This window comes from Lithobates pipiens, unplaced genomic scaffold, assembly GCF_037356315.1.
Source record: "Lithobates pipiens isolate NorthernLeopardFrog02 unplaced genomic scaffold, aLitPip1_a1.2 Scaffold_16, whole genome shotgun sequence".
Lineage (NCBI taxonomy): Eukaryota > Metazoa > Chordata > Amphibia > Anura > Ranidae > Lithobates > Lithobates pipiens.
Genome location: NW_027507748.1, coordinates 327,656,678 through 327,677,422, shown reverse-complemented (window position 1 = coordinate 327,677,422; position 20,745 = coordinate 327,656,678).

The window sequence follows — 20,745 nt, the reverse complement described above, 5'->3', positions numbered from 1 at the left end:
TGCCACTCAAAATATCTGAACATTATATATAACAGGGTGTAGGAATCTTATATATCAATACATATAGGTGGTCACCAGACTACTACCCAATATAATAATCGGAGAGTTAATTGCTATACTTTCAATTAAATATTATTTAGAGATGCAGTAGTTCCACACTGAGAGCACAGAACAGTGATGGCGAACCTAGGCACCCCAGATGTTTTGGAACTACATTTCCCATGATGCTCATGAACTCTGCAGTGTAGTTGAGCATCATGGGAAATGTAGTTCCACAACATCTGGAGTGCCAAGGTTCACCGTCACTGGCATAGAACCATCCTAAATCCTGGTTTGAACATGCCATCCCATCATGTGCATTAATCTGTAAGTAGATGTATGGTCTCAGACCCCCAAGTGTTCAACAATTGGGGTGGATATAATTATATTAATACTGTAGGTATACTCCCATTGGCAGCTTGCGCATTATTCATGGATCCTTGGCTGGATTGTATTGAAACATACATGAAGTGTTTTAAAGTGAACTTCATTCATATTTTCATTCAAGAATGCAACACTGGGCTCATAGATGAAGTAGGTGAGCCCAAGACCCATGGTCTAGAGGAGGCAACACGGGAAGGGACTCGCCCAAGGATATTAGAGTGTGTCCATGTTGGTATGTCTATGTTACCTCCCTCTCACAGGTATATACGAGAGGGTATTTCAAAACATGCGATACTCCTGGTTAGTGATGGACGAACTTCCGACGGGACGTTTCGCGAACGTGGACCACCAACGCGGCCGATAGTTTGCGAACCGTAACCTTCGCGGCGGGCCCTATTGACTTCAATGGGAGGCGAACTTCGCAAACCTACATGTCAAATTTTCAGCCACAAAATAATTAATAGCTGTGCAAACATAGTCCCACCACATGGCCAATGACATAACACATGTATGAGGTGAATCTGGGATCGACAATTACAAGCATTCTTTTTTTTAATGGGAAATTGTTGTGACAATTCAGGACTGTGGAGCGCATGAAGGCAATGGAGGAGAGGGAAGGTCAGGGTAGGCAAAGAAGAGGGTGCAGGAGATGATCACCAGCAACGTGACATACAGCAATGACACCTGCACCGTTATAGAGTCATCTGACAACAGCACCGTGATAGAGAGCACTGTCATCAGCAGCGTGACATAAAGCACTAACACCAGCACCATTAAATGCAGCACTGACAGCAGCACCGTGATAGAGAGCACTGACATCAGCAGCGTGACATACAGCAATGACACCTGCACCGTGATAGAGTCATCTGACAACAGCACAGTGATAGAGAGCACTGACATCAGCAGCGTGATAGAGAGTTCTGACATCAGCACCGTGATATACAGCACTGACACCTGCACCGTAAGCAGCCCCAGGAGGAAGTCAGCATAGCACAGGGATGGTGGGAGCCCCTCATAATGAGCATAGCACAGGGATGGTGGGAGCCCCTCATAATGAGCATAGCACAGGGATGGTGGGAGCCCCTCATAATAAGCAGCCCCAGGAGGATGTCAGCATAGCACAGGGATGGTGGGAGCCCCTCATAATAAGCAGCCCCAGGAGGATGTCAGCATAGCACAGGGATGGTGGGAGCCCCTCATAATAAGCAGCCCCAGGAGGAAGTCAGCACAGCACAGGGATGGTGGGAGCCCCTCATAATGAGCATAGCACAGGGATGGTGGGAGCACCTCAAAATATGCACAGCAGAGGTACAGCCCCAGGAGGAAGTCAGCACAGCACAGGGATGATGGGAGCCCCTCATAATATGCACAGCAGAGGTACAGCCCCAGGAGGATGTCAGCACAGCACAGGGATGGTGGCAGCCCCTCATAATAAGCAGCCCCAGTAGAAATATGACACCGCTCAACCTCTTCAAAGAGGAGGGTACGGCATATAGTACGGTGTGCTTTTTTTGGAAAAGGAAGTGAGCCAAATGAAGAAAGAAGGTCTCTGTGCTCGTTTAAAAAAATTGTTTATAGACATATACATGGCCTACTGGTCACATGTGTTGAATTCCTCTGAGATCCATGCCTCATTCATTTTTAGAAATGTGAGGTAGTTAACACTGTCGTGAGCTAGGCGAGTACGCTTATTGGTCACGATCCCCACTGCTGCGCTGAACATCCTTTCGGACAGGACACTGGATGAGGGGCAAGCCAACAGTTCGATTGCAAATTGGGCAAGCTCTGGCCAGAGGTCAAGCCTGCCCACCCAGTAGTCCAGGAGTTCATCACTCCTCAGAGCGTCCACATCGGCCGTTAACCCGATGTAGTCGGACACCTGACGGCCTAGGCGTTCCCTGATGCTGGATCCGGATGACACCTGTCGATGGGTCGGCTGAAAGAATGACCTCATATCCGAAGTCACCAACACATCTTCAAACCGGCCTCTTCTTGCAGGCGCTGTTGGATTGGTACCCGCAACTCCTTCTCTGGGAGTAGAAATTGCTCCTCTGCCAGCGCACGCAAAGGCAGAATGCAGCATTTCTCGAAGCAAGGCCTGGAAGTGCTCCCTTCTGCCAGCCCTCTGTGACGGCGGTAACATTTCCGCCATTTTGTGTTTGTACCGGGGGTCTAAGTACGTTGCCACCCAGTACTGGTCCTTGACCCTTATGCTTTTTATACGGGGGTCCCTATTAAAACACTGGAGCATGAAGGCCCCCATTTGCACTAAAGTGGAAGCGGTGTGGTGGCCTGGCTCCTGCTCATCATCCAGGATAATGTCGTCCTCTTCATTCTCCTCTCCCCATCCACGCACAACAGGGATCCCAGAAAGGTTTAAAGCATGCTCTTCTTGCTCCTCCTCATCCGCCCCGGCACCATCCTCCTCTGACTCCTCTTCAGACTCCTGTTGTTGACTTGTCTCAGATAGAGTAGCCCCCCTGGGAATTCATCCAGCATTGCGACTTCCTCATATTCCCGCTCCTGCTCCTCCACAGCTTGATCAATGACACGATGCAATGCACGCTCCATAAAGAAGGCATAAGGTACCATGTCACTGATGGCGCCATGGCTGCGACTGACCAGTTTGGTGATCTCCTCAAATGGGCGCAGAAGTCTGCATACGTCGCACATGAGCAGCCACTGGCGCGGTGAAAAAAACCCCAGCTCCCCAGAACCTCTTCTGCCGCAGAGTTCAACTGCACGTTTCTGCTGGAGCAGCCTATCAAGCATATAGAAGGTTGAGTTCCATCGCGTCGGGCAATCACAAATAAGACGTCTGACCGGCAGATTGTGTCGCCGCTGAATGTCAGCAAGGCGAGCCATGGCCGTGTAAGATCTTCTGAAATGGGCCGAGATTTTCCTTGCCTGCCGCAAGATGTCCTGGATCCCAGGGTATTTGACAAGGAATCGCTGCACGACCAAGTTTAAGACGTGTGCCATGCATGGCACGTGCGTCATTTTGCCCTGTTTCAATGCGCTAAGCAGATTGGCACCGTTGTCACACACCACTTTACCAACTGTCAAATTGAGCGGTGTAGGCAGCACCAGCGGGGACCAACCTCCTCCTTGGGCTGATCTGGGTACTGTCGTCAGACTGCTGAGTGGCGGTTCTTGCTACCTCCTCTTCCTGATCCAATACCAAGAGTGGCTGCGCATCAGAAATGTCTTGATATGGATCGGAAAATAATTCCTGTGACTCAAGCAGAAGGTATGTGGTGGTGGTGTTGTTGGTGGTAGTGTCTTTGGGGGTGCACATAGCAGAGAGTGAAGAAGAGGGTGCAGATCGAGAGGATGAGGAGGGTGCAGAAGAGTAAGGCTGAGTGAGCCACTCAACCAAGTCTGGTGCGTCTTTTAAAGTAATTGAATGCACCTTCTGCAACTTCCCACTTTGGCTCAAGCCTGTTGCTCCTGCCCTACCCCTACCACCCCTGTGGAAGGGCCTGCCTCTTCCTCTGCCTGTCATTTTTTAAATGACCCTGTGACAAAACTCTCAGTCCCTATACCGATGAAGGACTGCTGCAGTATAGGGCAGCGGTAAGCAGTAGTGCACCTCAACCCTATGTATTGTGGACCTATACCAGTCCTTATAGAATAGCAGACTGTACCTCACTCAACCCTATGTACTGTAGTACCCTATACCTTACCAGTCCTTATAAGGACCTTTGTGGAACAAGTAGGTTGTGTGTGACTGATTAGCAGACTGTACGTCAGTCCCTATACCGATGAAGGACTTCTGCAGTATAGGGCAGCGGTCAGCAGTAGTGCACCTCAACCCTATGTATTGGGGACCTATACCAGTCCTTATAGAATAGCAGACTGTACCTCGCTCAACCCTATGTACTATAGCACCCTACACCAGGTTATTACCAGTCCTTATAAGGACCTTTGTGGAACAAGTAGGTTGTGAATGATTAGCAGACTGCAGCAGAAGGGCAGCAGTCAAGTATAATATTCTTTCTATATTTGGAAGAAAGAATATTATACGTGTACAAGCCTATTACCATACCACTGATACCAGTCCTGAAAAGAACCTTTGTGGACCTAATATAGTAACAGCTACTGATTAAACTGACCCTCACTGCCTCACACACTGCTTCCTGCCTGTCCCTATATAAACTGACAAAACAGAGGCTACTGGAACAATAACTGGAATAGCACTTTTGTGGACCTGATAGTAAAAGCTAATGACTAAACTGACTGTCCCTACAGCAGACACACCGTCCTATCCCTTTCTCTAAACTGACAAAAGACACTCAGGCTGCTGCAACAATCAGTAGCACAGCAAACCTATATCCTGAACTGTGAACTACACCTAACACCGATACTTTTGTGTACCAAATAGCTAGCGATTTTGGTCACTGCAATCTCTCCCTGCTCCACACAGCAACCTCTCCCTATAGTGACAGAAGAAAGAATGTAAAATGGCCGCCGGATCGGGTCTAGTTATAAGTTAGGGGGAATGTCCAAGTGTCCATGTTCTGTAATGTCTCAATTGGCTGTCCTGTACCCCATGATGGATGTGTCATCATAGGTCAAAGTTCTTTTACACAGTAAACACGGAAGTCCGCCGGGCAAAAAAACGGCGCCAATAGTCCGCCGAACGGGCGGACCGCAAACAGCCGAAATTCGTGGCAAAACGACCGCCGGACGAACCGTTCAGCCATCCCTACTCCTGGTCCAGGAGAGGTTATGAAAGTATATTGACTATTAGAATGTATCTCTTCCACAGGTATACACTCCCTTTCTCACACGAGTATCTACACAGCCAATACAGACGTATATATCCACTTAATGTACCTAAGCCATAGAAGTAGATTTGCTGCAATTATAGTTCATCAATTAAGACTCTGGTGATCCCATCCGAAAGGCATCCAAGAAAACTTAGCATGGTATTCTAAAGTGCTCCAATGGGTTCATGCTGTAGCTAAGGATCCCATAGGTTCAGACATGGAAAGCATAAACATCTCAAATGAGAGTCAATGCCTGCATCCAAGCATAGCTCCCTCCATTCCAAAGATATAAATTAGAATACTTATTGTAAGCAAAGGTAATTCTTGTCCGGTGTGCCAACAGTAAGTGGAGGTGGGCCAGTGACCCCGGATGCTTCAGAGGCAACAATCAAATGTGACATGATTTTTCTCTATTTAGCAAGAGTAACCATCAAAATTGCCACCAAATGCTTTAATTCACATGTGCAGTGCGTGATGAAGTCACAACATACAGTGTAATGATGCACACAACGGAATGAAGTCATGTTCGGTTGCCATCTTAAACATGTAGAGAACAATGGGAATGAAAAGAGGATAGAGTCTGAAGGGAGGAGAAGCAATTCACCAATTATCCACTAGATGTCTCCCCATTTATTCTACCAACAGGAGTGTTATAAGACTATGCATTCTATATTTATTAATTGAAGAAAGGGGGCTACAAATATATACGTATGTATGTTATTGAAATAAAACTAATTCTCCCCATGGGACTCACACCTCCTACACCCAAAATAACACATCCATTGCTGAGATATAAATGCATGATAATTGGGAGCTGTCATTACACCAATGGTTTTGCTTTGGGGAACATAAAACTTATCCTAAGGCCGCGTACACACGCGGGGACTGTTCGCTCAACTTTGTCCGCTGAACAGTGTTTCGGCGGACAGTCCGCTCGTGTGTGGGCTTTCAGCGGACAGTTTCAGCGGACAGTCTGCTGAACAAAGTTTTTCGGAAATTCCGAAAAACTGTCCGCTGAAACTTTGTTTCAGCGAACAGTCCCCTCGTGTGTAGGCTTGTTCGTCAAACTAAGTTCCGCGCATGCTCAGAAAGGATTTACACGCCGAAGTTTGCATTGCAGTGTATAGGACGTCGTTTTCTAGTCCCGTCGTACGTGCCGTTCACGTCATCGCGCACGGTTTCAGCAAACTGTTCGTCCGTCGTGTGTGGCCATGTCCGTCCATGCTAATTTTGAGCGGACTGTTTGCCGAAACTGTTTGACGGACAAAGTTGGGCGAACAGTCCCCGCGTGTGTACGCGGCCTTAGTTGTACACTTGGTGGTTGTAATACCACTTCTGGAATATTTATGTTTATGCAATGTTGCATTTTTAAATGTTTTCCTAATGTCTGGCATTTAATCAGACACTCACAGGTGTTCTTTATATAGTATTATATAATGTATTGAGTATTTTACACATAATGGTTTGTATTACAGCAGTTTTAAGTTCTCTAAGGATTAGAATTGTGGTCCTGTTTATGATATTTGTTTATTGATGCTTATCAAACTTGTACAATGTATTTTTGTATTTGCTCTTGCTAAATTAGTATTTACATTTTGGATACATTTCAAGCATGCAGTTGAGGTGAGCTTCCTTTTGGTTTTGTTTTATTGTATGAGTACTAACGTGTGTGGCCAAGTCCGTCCATGCTAATTTTGAGCGGACTGTCCGCTGAAACTGTTTGACGGACAAAGTTGAGCGAACAGTCCCCGCGTGTGTACGCGGCCTAAGGCATTTCAAAAGGCTGCTTTTCACCTATATTCTCTTTTGTTTCTCTCAGTTAAGTATATATGCTTTTATTTATCAAAAATAGACTTCATATTAACCAAAAAAAAGGTTTACTCATGGTAAAAATGGGGAGAAGCTTAGGTTATCGTTGGTTTTGTCACCTCCAGCTCCCAGATCCACCTGGCTTCATAAAAAATCGTTGGAAAACAGCGCTGTCCAAAAAATTGTTCAAATAATCAAAAAAAACCTGTGCCAGTGAGGCAAGATTTAAAATAAAAATAATAATACAAATAATAATAAATTCTTGCCGCAACGCAATGTGAGATACTCACAATACACAGAAATCCAAAAATAAAGCTGCGCTAGAACTTACAAAATACCAGAATAATCCTGTGACATATTAAATCCTGTTTTTAAATACTGAAAAGTGTATGTGACTATAAAAAGTGCAAAAATTACTCAAAATTAAAACACAAACAGTCCAAAAAATGAGGGAGAGAGACACAAGGAGATGAATTTCAGTCCATTAAAGTGACTCCATAAAACACCCTTCAAGTATATAGCAGGTGCGCCCAGAGAGAGGTTCATCCACCACCAGATTCAGTAAGGCTTACCAGCTGACAAGATCTCTTTTTAGGGAGATCATACAAGCTTGCAAACAAAACGATCGTTCCTGGTCGCTTCAATAGGCTCTGCTGGCGTCTCCAACTCCTGTACCCCTTTCTCAGATCGTCTCACGTTCCACCATAATCATTTAGTAGGAAAAAAGAGAAAGGCTCCCATAGCGTAACTCCATATAAAATTTTAATCCGAACGTAATAAAATAAAGTAAAAAACTCACAGATTTCCAGCTGAATACAAGCGTGTGTATAATCTCGAGCCGGCCGGCTCTCTCCTATTTACACTGCCCGCCCTTCCTGGTCAACGGGGAATGGCGGTGACGTCAGCACGCCACTCACCCTACGTTGTTTCGTCAAAAATGACTTCTTCCTGGGGTACCTGGCTTCATGTTGCAACAACAGACAGTCAAAGTCCCCCCCCCCCCCAATAATCACATGTACCACACCTGCGCATCCCAACATTCCTATGTTGTATTGGAGGTGTCAATCACTGTGCATTAATAGGTCCACCAGTGAATTTTTCTTCCTAAATAGAATTTATAGACGTTCTAAATAAATGTACTCACTGTTGGGTCACCAGTAAACAGGTGCCAATGGGTCATATAGACCTACATGAACCTATTCTCAAACTCCTTATGTTGTAACCATAGATGGACCTCCTACTTCTTTCCCGTTGGCTCTTGTCCCAGGGCTGAATAGTACAGTATTACGGTCACTCTGTTTTGCTCATATTTTGGCTGCATTCAACCATCTGTTCTTGTACCCCCTGTTTCAGAACCTGTGTTGTTATTCCCTTGCTGCTTCCAACTGAATATCCTTCAGGTCAGAGCAGTTCCTTCGGGCCCTCAAGTATTGGCCCATTGGAATGCACCGAATCAATGATTGCGGATGGAAACTGCTCGCATGGAGTAAGCTATTTGTATCCATGAATTTTCTATATAGCATAGTTCTCACTGCCTGTTGGTCAGTAAGCTCAATTGTCAGGTCCAAAAAAGATACCTTCTCATGATGCCAGTTGCTGCTGAATTTCCAGTTGTAAGGGTTCCCCATTAGCTCTTTTATGAAATCCCCAATCTCTTCGGGGGTCCCAGTTCAGAAGATGAGGTCATCAATGCACCTGTACCAGGATAATATGCTGGACACACACACAAACAACCCCCCAACTGCAAACAGCCATGTCTCCGAGTCACCTAGATATAGATTGGCATTCACCGGTGCACACTTGGTGCCCATGACAGTACCCTGAGCTTGGCGATAAAACTTTCCATTGAACTGAAACTTGCTGTGGTTCAACAAAAACCTAAGAAGCTCAACAATAAAATCATTATGTTTATGCTTACTCATGGCTCTGCTGCATAATGTATTCTCAATAACTTGGAGACCATTCTCATGAGGTATAGAGGAATTAAATGCCTCAATGTTCAATTTGACCAAAATAGTCCCCTTCGGCAGAGTTAAATCATGCAACATAGTTAAATGGTGTCCTGTACATAGGAGAATTGGTTTGTCACAAAGGGTTGCAAGATCATATCAATGTACTCATATTATCTGATTCATTGCCCGAGATTAACGGTCATCCAAGGGCATCCACTAGTGACTTGTGTACCTTAGGTAGGAAATAAAATATAGGTACTCTAGGGAATTCAATCTTTAAAAACTCCACTGTTTCCTTATCTATAAGTCACTCATTATGTGTCTCACTGATAATGTCATAGAGTGCTTTCCGTATTCTCTCCATATTGATGGGTGGTATAGGTACATACCAGTCTGGGTTACTCAAGATCCTTTTACACATAACAATGTATTTATCCCTGTCCATCATGACTATATGTCCCCTTGTCAGTGGTTTAAATGACCAAATTGGATTCAGCCTCAGTTCACGTAAGGCATGTCTTTCTAAGTCACTGAGATTAGCTCAAGTGAAATAGTCTTTCCTTAGATGTCTATTCTCCCCAGTGGCTAACTTTGCAAAACATGAAACAGCCGGTACCGTCAACAAGGGAGGAAAGACACATGATCTTTTGTATGGATTGACTTGATCTTTTAGAGGGACCACTGTCCTAGAAACTTTCTCCTATTCACCACTGGCCTCCAAAGCTAAATTACTTAATTCCACACAAATACCCTCATATCCTAATGTGTTAAGACCCACTACTTAACGCTATGTGTGCCAGTTACTTGCAATACACCTCTTTAGTAAATTCAGACCAGGCAAGGACAAGGGTTGAATACTTTACTAAGAAAAAGCGCAAAATAGACATTTTACAGTCCAACAGGTAAGTATTACCACATTTCTAATTTCCTAACTATAACTAAAAGCTCGTGTGCTGCCCCGGCATACCTGCAGAAGTGTAGTCCAGTAGTCATAGGCCTTCAGAGGCATGCTCCAGTGCTGGTGTCTTCAGGGCGAACCCCAAGTTAGAAGTCTCTACCTGTAGGGAATAGTGAGTGACATTTTCCTGTTATGCTATACTTTGAGAAAAATTTCCCGAAAGATAATTATGATGAGTTCTTTTATCAATCAAATTTCTTTTTCCGTTTCAACTCTTTTTATTGTTTTTAAGAAAAGAAAAGAACAAAACATGACAAAGAAAAAATTTCAACTTCAAAAACAAAAAAGTTCCAAGACTCAGCATATAAAAATACAACCATATAAATTTTATATTTACAGAATACATTACATTTAACATTTAACAATTAACATTATAAATTTAACATTAACATTTAACATTCTTGAAATGTAAACTTCTACTCTGGGTTTTCCACTCCCCCCGTCCAACTCTTACAGTCTATACAATTCCTACCAAAGGAAACAAAATGAGATATGGAAGCAAAACATTAGTGGGGGGGAAGGGAAGGGGAGGGGAGGGAAGGTAGAGAAGGAGAAAGAAAAAAGGGGGGAACGGGGAGGGGAAAGGGGGAGAAGAAGAGAAGGGAAACAGGAAAAAATAAAAGAGGGGTAGGGGAAAAGGGAAGAGGGGGAAGGAGTGATAGAAAAACTTAAAAAAATCACCCAGAAATTCCCAATCCTATTATTTCAGTGATAAATCCTATTATTTATCCTATAATACATTTTTAAACTACCGTATTTATTGGCGTATAACATGAAGGGCATATAACGCGCACATTAATTTTAAGAGGAAAGAATTTTAAATAAGGAACTTTGAAGCAAAATAAGGCTCAGTGCCCATCTGCAGCCTCACCATTGCCATCAATGCAGCAGCCTCACCATTGCCGTCAGTGCAGCCTGGTTGATGCCCATCTGTAGCCATTTAGTGAGAATCCCCTATGATAAACAGAATACTGGTCCAATGGTGAGCCAGGAGACGGGACTTCCTATTACAGAGGCCGCCAAGTAAACAGGAGATTCTCACTGTATGTAATATGATTGAGCTCCCTCCTCCCCACTCCCTGTCCCCTCCGAGGCAGATTAAATTTAAATATTGGCGTATAACACACACATGCAATTTGCACCCAATTCTCATGGTGAAAAAGTGAGTGTTATACGCCAATAAATACAGTAATCATTTAATAGGGGGTGGAAAAATTGAGGATTTGCCTTTCGCCTTTTGAAGGTCCGGTTGCCTGCTACGCCATACGTCTGTCATGTGATATTTTCTAATATATATTTCAGAGATCTGGTAATGCCATTTAAATGAGTATACACTACGAATGCAGCAAATTATATTGTTTAGGAATAAATGTTTTACATATATATTGTGATTAATTACACATTTAGTTAAAAGTAGAAAGCTATATGAATATATAGATATATCGGAACGTCCAATCCAACGAAGGCAGGGCCTGTGATAACTGGGCAAGAGATCTGAGTCTTGAGTTAACAAAAGACTCTTGGGACATAATATACCGAAACGCACATAGAGGATCTGTAAACGTCTCCACCCAAGAGACAAACTTTAAAATAATTTCACGATGGTACCGCACCCCTTACCATTTAAGCAGATTCAACACATCCCAGTCAGACAGATGTTGGAGATGCCAAGGGGAACAAGGGACACTCCTCCATATATGGTGGTCATGCCCAAACATACAATTATTCTGGCTTCAAGTCCACAAACTGATCTCAAAAATTACCACATACGAACTCGAATTCTCCCCTGCCCAATTCATTCTCCATCTCCATACCTCCGGTAATTTACCCTACTTTAAATCATTGGCCATGATGCTTGTTAATGCTGCAAAATTGTGTATACCCCCTCTTTGGGGCTCCCCAAGAATTCCTTCCATAAGTGATTGGTTTATGAGAGTCAACAAGATTGCAGAAATGGAAGAACTCATAGCAATCTCTCACAACTCACCTCAAAAATTCACTACCCTATGGGCTTGCTGGCTACACTTTAAATATACTGATGAATACAAACAAAGACTTCACAATTGAGATAACTATCGACCATTTACTAGACCCTCCCAAGGCTCAATCTAGTTTTGGTAATGCGACCACTTACCCAACTCAAAAGACTGTCCGATCGACATAATTACTTGGACCTCTATACCCTCTATAGGTTACGAAGCTGAAGCTGAAACACATCCTCAAATGGGATATTCCTTTCACTTTATTTACAATATACACCTGCTATGGCACCTGGCAGTTACCCACTCCCCCTCCAATTTTTCCCCTTTCTTAATCCCCCCCACCCCTCCCCCCCCCTCTTTTAAAAATCTTGGTGGTGTGCTGGACACACATACCAGTTATAGCCTCAGACAACAACCTATGCAAAACATATTAGATACGGTCATCAAAGCTTATCATAAATTATTATCCCATACCGGTTTCCTTAGGTAACTGCTTCAACAATGGCAACAACTCATATATATTTCTTCATCAGTTACTCGTGGGTTGTCCAACTGACCCGCTACCCTATTAGATATCCAGTTACTTCACAACGTGACCCACTTACCCTCCCTTTGCTTTATAATAGTCATCAGGATGATTAGTATCAAGGGTTTGTTTGTTATCCTTCCCTAGGTTGTTCTAAATGTTGTACTTGCTATTATGACTAGTCATATGTACCATATACACCTGCTTTCATGGTATATATAACGGTGTGTTATGTACTGTTCCTTTTTCTCCAATAAAAAACATATAAAAAAAAAAAAAAAAAAAAATATATATCATTATAATATATCTCTAAAGCCCCGTACACACGAGCGGACTTTTTAACATCCAAAGTCTGACGGAATGATTCCGGCAGACTATTCGATCGTGTGTGGGCTGCAACGGACTTTTGATTCGCAAAAGTCTGACAGACTTTAGAAATGGAACATGCTTCAAATTTTTCCGCCAGAACTCTGTTCCTACCGAAAAATTCGCTCGTGTGTATGCTATTCCGACGGACTAAAACCGACGCTAGGGCAGCTATTGGCTACTGGCTATGAACTTCCTTATTCGAGTCCAGTCGTACGTCATCACGTTCGAATCCGTCAGAGTTTGGTGTGATTGTGTGTGGCCAAGTCCGCTCATTTGGAAAGTCTGTCAGAACTCTGTCAGAACTCCGGCAGAACTCCTTCGAAAGTCTGTCGGACATAAGTCTGGTCGTGTGTACGCGGCATAACACAATAATTTGTAGATTTAAATCATTTCTACATATGGGATATTTCTAAAGCAGATTAATACATATACCTAATGATATTATTACTATGCCAGTAAGCAAGAAAAAATGACTTGCCTCTATCTCATGACATATAATACATGAAGTTATAATCTTTTACCCATACATTGTTAGATATACGCATATGTACAGAAAAAGAATGGCCGCACCATGCCGGACAGATATAACAGGAACAGGATAAACGCATTTCAAACGAACATACAGTGTTTGTTCACAACAGATATATGCATAGATGGCATGATTCTCAGTAAAATATTGTCTTAAACTTATAACAACAATACCAGCATTCCCTTTAGGCATATTATGGACCATGGAAGTTATACATCAACTTTTTTGTTAATATTTGTAGTGGGGTCTATATTGTATGGTGTCCATATCTGATAAATGTTGTCTGAAATATATAGAAAATTGTTACAAGAGAAAAAAGAAAAAAAAAATATTTCTGTGAGGGGTCTTTGCTCGGTATGTATCTTACTCAAAGCCCAGGCAATGGCGGGTTAATTAATGACTAGCATTGCAGACAATTGTAACCATAGGTTACACCATGTGAGTAAATTGTAAACCATTGTTTATATCTCCAGTTCTGTAAGCAAGCTTGTTTGTAGATCTCTGACAAGGGGATAAAATAAGCATGATGTTCTGTTTTGAAAAACTCTCATATGTCTGACCTGAGGCTGACCTTATTTTTTGAGGTCTATTTAACCTTACGTCTCCATCTGAAATGTATTAAATATGTATATTTTTTATCATAGTTTTGACACTCCTGTTCCTACGGGTCTCATCTTTCATCTCCATCCCCTACAGGTCTCGCAACCCATGGCTGCACTGGAAGTCTATCGAACTCTCTGGGATTCCCTCTTCCCCAACCATCTCTGGTGACAACGATTTTGCTCCAGACCGCCGTTACAATTTATTTGACAAAGGAACAGTGATCAAGGATCAAAAAGATCACGGAGCCGGACATAGAATTAACTTCCACCTTTCCGACCAGGATAGAACCTAACTAGCTGGTTCAATCAGCCCACAGGTTAGCACACAGTAATACTTACCTCAACTCATGGTCCTATAACAGTTGGTGGTGCGGTCCTCCACTATCCTGTGCTATGAAAAAAAAACAGCAACACATTCGGAAGCAACTTGAGACTAATCAAAGAATAATAAGTATTGAAAAGGGGCCAGGTGCTACCTGTAGTGACTAAAGAGAGATGTGTGCATATATGTGTACAAGCATAAATATATAAATACACATACAGCACCACCGACTAGAAAATCCCGATGATTATTGATGGTAAGACCCCCCAACATCCACTAATTAAATGCAGGAGAGTGGAGTAGGCAGAGCAGATGGCAGGCAGACCATATCATTTTACCCCAATGATGAGTAATAAAGATTCAGTACTAGTTATTATAATATACGCTACTGTCTATAGTATACTAAAAATGGTACAGACTATAGATATCATACCAAACCCATGGGTGCATATGTAAAACACTAAATCCAACTCGTATAGCCATGTGCCCAATGAGCAGGTTAGTCACAGCAAAAATATATATAAACTTAAATAGGTATTAAAAATGTAACTGTGCAGACTTATAAAGTGCTAAAAATATACGAAAAGTGCTAAAGTACACAATAAAGTGCTAAAAGACCGCAGGGGTGCAAAGGATGCAAAAATGTGCAAAAAGTGCAATTGTTGTACAATAGTTGATCACATAGAAAACTAAATATTATTATGACAAAGGGAAAAAAACAAAATAAAAATAAAAATAAAATTAGGATAAACTTAATGCATAAAGTCCATAAATAAATTCATATATGAAACAAATTAAGTCCTAAAGAGTGCAGTCCAAAGCAAAAAGGAGATATGTATCCTCAAAATCTTCAAGAGTGGAAAACTGCCTCCTCTGGACCTTCCTTCTGTGGACCAGTCCCTGCTGCTTGAGAGGTCTTTTTATTACTTTATTGTTAGGGATGAGCCGAACACCCCCCGGTTCGGTTCGCACCAGAACTTTCGAACGGACCCCACGTTCGTTACAAACGTTAGAACCCCATTGAAGTCTATGGGACTCGAACGTTCGAAATGAAAAGTGCTAATTTTAACGGCTAATATGCAAGATACTGTCCTAAAAAGGGTTTGGGGACCTGGCTCCTGCCCCAGGGGACATGGGTCAATGCCTAAAATGTTTTTAAAAATGGCCGTTTTGGCGGGAGCACTGATTTTAATGACGATTAAAGTGAAAAAAAAAAAGTGAAATATTCCTTTAAATATGGTGCCTGGGGGGTGTCTGTAGTATGCCTGTGAAGTGCCACGTGTTTCCCGTGTTTAGAACAGTCCCTGCACAAAATGACATTAAACGGAAATAACACCATTTAAAACTGCTTGCGGTTTTAATGTTATATCTGGTTCCTGCAATATGGTTGAAAATCATTCAGAAAAATGGCATGGGTAGCCCTCCCTGCCCATTACCAGCCTATTTGGGTCTTGTACGCATATTAAGGGAAACCCTGTACCCATATTTAAAAAAGGAAATGCGTGTGGCCCCCAGGCCCTATATACTCAGAACAGCAGTATACAGGCGGTGCAAACAAGACAGGGACTGTGTAGGTTTGTTGTGTTAAGTTGAATCTGTTTGTAATTTTCAACTGGTACATTTTTAAAGTGTAGCTCCAGTCAAAAAAACAATTTTTAAGCTTTTTGGAAAACATAGGGAAGGGTTATCACCCCTGTATAATTTGTTTTGTCGTCCATCTTTTTTCATCTCACTTGCTGTTGTCTCCTTGCGTTTGCAAGTAGGAGATGTTTGTAAGTTGGATGTTTGAAAGTAGGGGCCTGCCCTATATGCTCTGCAGAAATGGCAGAACAAGGTGTTGGTTTTGCCACAACATTGTAAGCCCTCAAAGTGACTCTTGGTGGGCGCTGGAGCGCCCTGCTGTGAACGATTATATCAAGAATTGTAATTACATGCCATTGTTGAACAGTGGTAGAAAAATTGACCTTTGGTGGTTGTGGTGCTGGTGCCACAACACTATAAGTCCTCACCGTTACTCTGGGTGGGCACAGGAAGGGGCCCTCCTGTGAAATATTATATCAAGAATTGTAATTACATGTCCCTGTTAAACAGGGGCCGAAAAATTTGGCCTTAGGCACTGCTGCTGGTGCCACCACACTGCAACCTCTTCCATATACTCTAGTTTTTTTGCTGGAATTAGCCCTGCTGCAAAGCATTGCATCAAAAATTGTACTTAAACGCCCCTGTTAAACAGGGGCAGAAAAATTGGGCCTTAGGCACTGGTGCTGGTGCCACCACACTGCAACCTCTGCCATATACTCTAGTTTTATTGCAGGAATTAGCCCTGCTGCAAAGCATTACATCAAAAATTGTACTTAAACGCCCCTGTTAAACAGGGGCAGAAAAATTGGGCCTTAGGCACTGGTGCTGGTGCCACCACACTGCAACCTCTGCCATATACTCTAGTTTTATTGCAGGAATTAGCCCTGCTGCAAAGCATTGCATCAAAAATTGTACTTAAACGCCCCTGTTGAACAGGGGCAGAAAAATTGTGCCTTAGGCACTGGTGCTGGTTCCACCACACTGCAACCTCTGCCATATACTCTAGTTTTATTGCAGGAATTAGCCCTGCTGCAAAGCATTGCATCAAAAATTGTACTTAAATGCCCCTGTTAAACAGGGGCAGAAAAATTGGGCCTTAGGCACTGGTGCTGGTGCCACCACACTGCAACCTCTCCCATATACTCTTGTTTGATTGCAGGAATTAGCCCTGCTGCAAAGCATTGCATCAAAAATTGTACTTAAACGCCCCTGTTAAACAGGGGCAGAAAAATTGGGCTGATGGCATCAACCAGAACCAGAAATGTTCTTCCAACATATCAGCGGAGGAGGAAGAGGATAGACAATCAACATAACAGGACAGTCACTCAGCATCAGCATAGGCAGTCTTGAAGGGATGTGGTATTTGAAAAAAAATTATTCGGTTACATCAGCTTCAGGTGCTTGGTAGCTGTGGGTGATCCAAGACTGATTCATCTTGATGAAGGTCAGTCGATCAACTGATTCGGTGGACAGGCGCACCCTGTGATCGGTAACAAAGCCACCAGCAGCACTGAAGGTGTGTTCCGAAAGAACGCTGGATGCAGGACAGGCCAGTAGCTCAATTGCATACTGTGCAAGCTCTGGCCAGTGATCCATCCTCAAGACCCAGTAAGCCAGAGGATTTTCGGTGGGAAAGGTGTCCAAGTCTGACCTTGCCCCTAGGTATTCCTGCACCATGTAAATCAGACGCTGGCGATGGGTGCTGGAACCGATCATACCTTGGGGCTGCGGACTAAAAAATTGTCTGAAAGCATCAGTCAGACGGCCACCTTCTCCACCACTCCTTCTGACAGATGCCTCAGCAACACGTTGTCCAGGACCAGGAGTTTGTAACCTCCCAGTCTCTGGGAATGCGTTGCACAGACCTTTCTGCAAGGCCTCCCGGAGATGTCTCATCCTCTGCTCCCTCTGCGATGGCAAGATAAGGTCGGCAACCTTACCCTTGTACCATGGATCAAGGAGAGTGGCCAGCCAGTAATGGTCCCTCTCCTTGATCCAAAGAATACGAGGATCCTTCCGCAGGCTTTGCAGGATCAGGGAGGCCATGCAGCGTAGGTTAGCTGAGGCATTCGGTCCGGAGTGCTATGGGTCACTAAGGGCAACATGATCCACAGCTACCTCCTCCCAGCTACGTACAAGTCCACGTGTTTCTTGGGACTGTAAATCATCCCTACAAGACTGCTGCTGCTGCTGATGCTGAGTGCCAGCCTCCACCTCCATGCTGACACAATCATCCTCCTCCTCCTCTTCCTCCTCCTCATCCTCTTCCTGTGTGATGGGTGGCACAGCAGGAACACTGTCTGGATAAAGGGGGCCTTGAGAGGCAAGGAAGTCCTCCTCTTCCTGCCTCTGTTCTGCCTCAAGTGCCCTGCCCATTATTCCACGCAGCGTATGCTCCAAGAGGTGGACAAGAGGTACAGTGTCACTGATGCATGCACTGTCACTGCTCACCATCCTTGTGGCCTCCTCAAACGGTGACAGGACAGTGCATGCATCCCTGATCATGCCCCACTGGCGTGGTGAGAAAAAACCGAGCTCCCCTGACCCTGTCCTGGTGCCGTAGTCGCACAGGTACTCATTGATGGCCCTCTGCTGCGTGTGCAGCCGCTGCAGCATGGCCAATGTTAAGTTCCATCTGGTGGGCATGTCACATATAAGGCGGTTCTTGGGCAGGTTCAACTCCTTTTGGAGCTCAGCCAGCCGAGCACAGGCATTAAATGATCGGCGGAAATGCACACAGACTTTCCTGGCCTGCTTCAGGACATCCTGTAAGCCGGGGGAACCTGCCGAAGAACCGCTGCACCACCAGGTTAAGGACGTGAGCTACACAGGGCACATGGGTCAGTTGTCCCTGTCGGAGGGCGGAGAGGAGGTTGGTGCCATTGTCACAAACCACCATTCCTGGCTTAAGCTGGCGTGGCGTCAACCACCTCTCGGCCTGCCCCTGCAGAGCTGACAAAACATCCGCCCCAGTGTGGCTCCTGTCCCCCAAACAAACCAGCGCAAGCACGGCATGGCATCGTTTTGCCTGCGTACTTGCGTAGCCCCTGGAACGCCTACGGAGCACCGCTGGTTCTGAGGACAGAGCACTGGAAGAGGCCATGGAGGAAGAAGAAGAGGAGGGGTGGAGGAGAGAGGTGTGTCACAACCAATAGTAGGATTTTGGAGGCGTGGTGGCGGAACAACCTCCAACACTACTGCACCTTGTCCTGCATCCTTCCCAGCAGCCAGAAGAGTGACCCAATGGGCCGTGAAAGACAGGTAACGTCCCTGTCCATGCCTGCTGGACCATGAGTCAGCGGTAATATGCACCTTACCGCTGACCGCCCTGTCCAGCGAGGCAAGGACATTGCCTTCCACATGCAGATAGAGAGCCGGAATCGCCTTCCGTGAGAAAAAGTGGCGTTTGGGGACCTGCCACTGAGGAACCGCACATTGTACAAACTCACGGAAGGGGGCCGAGTCTACCAACTGAAAAGGCAGCAGTTGAAGTGCTAGCAATTTAGCCAAGCTAGCATTCAACCGCTGGGCATGTGGATGGCTGGGAGTAAACTTTTCTGCCGCTCCAGCAGCTGGGGCAGGGACATTTGCCTGCTATAATCGGACGTGGGTGTACCGCTAGCAGAGTTCCCGGAAGCACTTGGCTGTGACACACCTAATTCTACACCTTCATTCCTCTCAGAGCAGGTTTCAGAGAGGACTGAAGGTCTAGTGGGGTTGGAGATGCCAGCTGATGAGGAGCAAGGAGAGGTCCGCTTTGTTCTTTGGTGTGGGTCTTTGAGGTACGCTTGCCAACGAGCTGCATGGCAGGTCAACATATGTCTGGTCAAGCATGTGGTGCCCAAGCGGCTGATGTTTTGGCCACGTGAGACACGCTTGAGACATATGTTGCAAATAGCAGCGGTGCGATCTGATGCACTCGTCTCAAAAAAGGCCCACACCAAAGAACTTTTAGAATAACGCGCAGAGGCAGCGCTCTGCACAGGCGGAGCTCTGCGGTGTGATTCAGTCGGTGTGCTGCCCCTAAGCTGGCCCCCGGAGGGCATCCTGCCTCGTTGGACATGTGCCTCCTCCTCCTCCTCCCTCCTTCCAGGCACCCACGTGGAGTCAGTGCCCTCATCATCCCCTCCATCTTCATCGCTGTAGCAAACCTGGCAGTATGCTGCAGCTTGTGGAACATGACTGCCAGATTGCTGTCCTTCTTGAGCATCCCCTCTCTCTGCGCTCACGCTACTGCCTTCCTCTAGCTGAGTGTCATCATCAGAGCCCACAAAACACTGGGCATCCTCCTGGAGCATGTACCCAACACTGTGCTCAAAGGGTTCAGGAGACTCCTCAGGAGGACGTGGTGGGTCTAGGGAAGGAGTCACTGATGATGACATTGAGAGGAGGGAAGACGATGCGTTGGCAGCTGCTTTGCTACTACCCTGAGACTGGGTGAGAGAGGATGAGGAGGATGAAGAAGGCTTGGTCATCCACTCTACCAAGTCATTGGCATGTTGCGGTTCAACATGTCCAGCTGCCGAAAAGAAGGACAAGCATGTCCCATGGCCACGTGCTGATGACAATACACCGCGTCCACGACCAGCACTGTTGTCTCTAGACACAGAGCCTGCTTGCCCTCTTTTATCGGCTCGCGCCTGTCTGCCTCTCCTTGCTGGCCTTCCAGACATGGTAATGGCCTGAAGGGAGTTGGGTAAAACAGCAGTTGGGTAGTTTATATTGTGCTGGAGGCACACAACACCCACTAACTCCTGCAGATGCCTTTTTTATAGAACACCAGAGATAAAGGGGTATATACAGATGTATACTGTGCTGTGCTGGAGGCACACACAACTTCCAATAACTCCTGCAGATGGCAAGTGGGCTCAAATAGAGAACAGCTATGTAGGTGGATATAGCGGTATGTACTGGGTACAG